The sequence below is a fragment of the Stegostoma tigrinum genome, chromosome 17 (assembly GCF_030684315.1).
Source record: "Stegostoma tigrinum isolate sSteTig4 chromosome 17, sSteTig4.hap1, whole genome shotgun sequence".
NCBI lineage: Eukaryota > Metazoa > Chordata > Chondrichthyes > Orectolobiformes > Stegostomatidae > Stegostoma > Stegostoma tigrinum.
The window spans coordinates 17648111-17650748 of NC_081370.1; the positions used below are offsets into that span (position 1 = coordinate 17648111).

The 2638-nt window shown below is 38.7% G+C and overlaps 1 long non-coding RNA gene across 1 annotated transcript in view; it reads right to left on the reverse strand.

Annotated features, from left to right (window-relative positions):
* LOC125459177 (uncharacterized) overlaps window positions 1–2638 on the reverse strand; it is a 36712-nt gene that overhangs the window by 33868 nt on the left and 206 nt on the right. The gene's annotated exons all lie outside the window — the stretch shown is intronic.

Here is a 2638-nt window from a genome sequence, read left to right on the forward strand (position 1 = left end):
ACTAACCAATTTCTATAGAAGTGCAGGAGGTGACTGTTTGACCCATCATCTCAATGCTGGCTGTCCAAATTTGCCGTTTTCCTGCTTTTTTATAACATGGCATGTTGGTCCTTTTTCAATAAACTGTTTAATTTCCTTGAAACAATGTCATTGGCAAACAATCCAGCTCCTCCAAGTTGTCTGTAGATTGTTGGGACCCACATTTGCACAACTAGGGTTCACAATCGAGAGCAAATCTCCTTTGAAAACCTACAGCCATCCTTGTAAACCCCGGGGTTTCAAACAATTCTTTCTCATTTCCACAGTTTTAGAAAGCATAGAAATGAAAAAGATATGGTCTTTACAATGAGGATGAGCTGCAGGGGTGGCTATTTGAGTAATCTGTCAAATCCTATCATTAAAAAAAATTGACATTTGCTTTCAAGAAAAGTCCATTTCACCAGCTATGATTTTGATGGAACTGTCAAATTTCAAAGATTTGACATTTAATTCCATCTTTTCTCATTCAAGTATCCTAGCATCTCCTTTCTCTTTCATTAAATAATGTACTTTTCTACAATCCACTAGCCCTGACATTGTATTCCTTCTCTATTTTCGAAGAATCCATGTAGTACAGAAACAGGCCATTCCACCCCTCAAGCCTACATGGACTCTCTGAAGAGCATCCCACCCACAACCACCTCATCCCGTAACTGCACAGGCTTTTTTTTAAAAACATGGCCAATCCACCTAACCTGCACATCTTTGGAAGATTGGAGGAAACCCACGCACACATGGGGAGAACGTGCAAGATCCACACAAACAGGCATCCTATGCTGGAATCAACCTGGGTCCCTGGTGCTGTGAGGGAGGAGTGCTGGCTTCTTCAAATGCTTAATTTTTTCTGTTACATCAACTGGTTTTTTTTGCTTTTGCTAAAAATTTCTTTCCCAAGTGATTTGCAAAATAAGTGCCACAACAACCAGCAAAGATCAAGTGCCATGGACTGGATACATCAAAGGGATGAAGGAAATACAGCAGTAGGAATCCACAGGCCTAAGTAGAGGCCAGACCAAGGTAGGAATGAAGTATGGGCTATGAGCCCAGAGGAAGAAAAGCAGACATGAATGGGAAGGAATAGGTGTAGGTTGAAGTCATACTTTTGAGAGAAGGATGCAGGCCGAAAAATTTTTTAAAATATTTTTCACAAATACAATAAGACAGGAACCAGCGTGTTCAGTTACTGAGGAAAGGTTCAATGAGATTTTCTTTGGAATTTAAAAAGTTTACTAACTGCAGTGTCACCTCAAATATATGGGAAACAATGTATAAGATTAAACTAACAATGTCACCCATGATAATGAAGACTAAGTTTGCAAAAGTTAGCTTTTAAAGGAAATGTAATATATACCACTAGATATGATACATACAAGAAGTAAAATCTAGAACTGTAAAGTTTACTACAAATGAATTTGAGATCAGTGCAAGAGAAGGCTCTGCTGTCCCTTGTACCTGCTCCCCAATTCAATAAGGTTATAAGATTATGCACCCCCATGACTTTTGAATCTATTACTCGATTTTATCAAAAGAATTTTGCATAAACAATACACCTAGATCAGTAGATTGAAGATGATATATGCAATACAGAAAGTTTGAAAATTAATGGAAATAAACGAGATGTTTAAATTAGTTTCTTTACAGTCGCAGCTACAATTGGAAAACTAAATTTACATTACTCCAAAACACACACATCACTGTTTACTGACACTGAGAGGTTAGTGATGAACTTTGCAGTAAAGCTAAGCAGATTGAATTCATGAAGAAGGCGACTGAATCAACAAATACCACCACCAGCACTTTAATGGAGTTCTTTTTGAGTGCGTTTTTTTTCTAAGATGCTTTTCTTTAATCATAGCTTAAACTGAGTTCCCTTTTTTGTTTGAATGAGAAGATTCCCCGGAACCCTTTTGAAGAAAGCAGAAGAGTTGTCACAACATCTAGAGCAATCTTTATCTCTTCAGCAATATTACAATTAATCTGGTAATTATGGAGTACTTATGTGTCGGAGTTTGTCGCATATAAATTGGCTATCATGCCTCCTCTATTATAATAGTGACTAACTACAAAGAACTACATTGGTTGCAAAGTGCTGTGGAACGACCTATGCCCATGACAAGCACTAAACAGGGGATAAATACCGAAAGAACTGCGGATGCTCTAAGTCAGGAACAAAAACAAAAGTAGATGCAAAAGCGCAGCAGTTCTGGCAGCATTCGTGACGCAAGAAAATCCGAGGTTAACGTGAGATAGTAGGAACTGCCGATCCTGGAGAATCTGAGATAAAAAGGTGTACAGCTGGATGAACACAGCACGCCAAGCAGCAGAGAAGGGACGGGAGGGTGCAGACCCAAAAAGTTAGCTTTCCTGCTTCTCTGCTGCTTGGCCTATTGTGTTCATCCAGTTCTACACCTTGTTATCTCTTCATTCCTGTAATTTTGGTTGTGATAATTAAGCCATGAATCAATGTTAAGACGTCTGGAAATCGTGAACACATAAAGACGAAGGACGGTACACACATGAGATAGTGTCAACATTAGCACAAACCCGTTGAGTAGGTTCCACTGTCATAATCAAAGTAAACTGTTTTAACAAAAGGTAC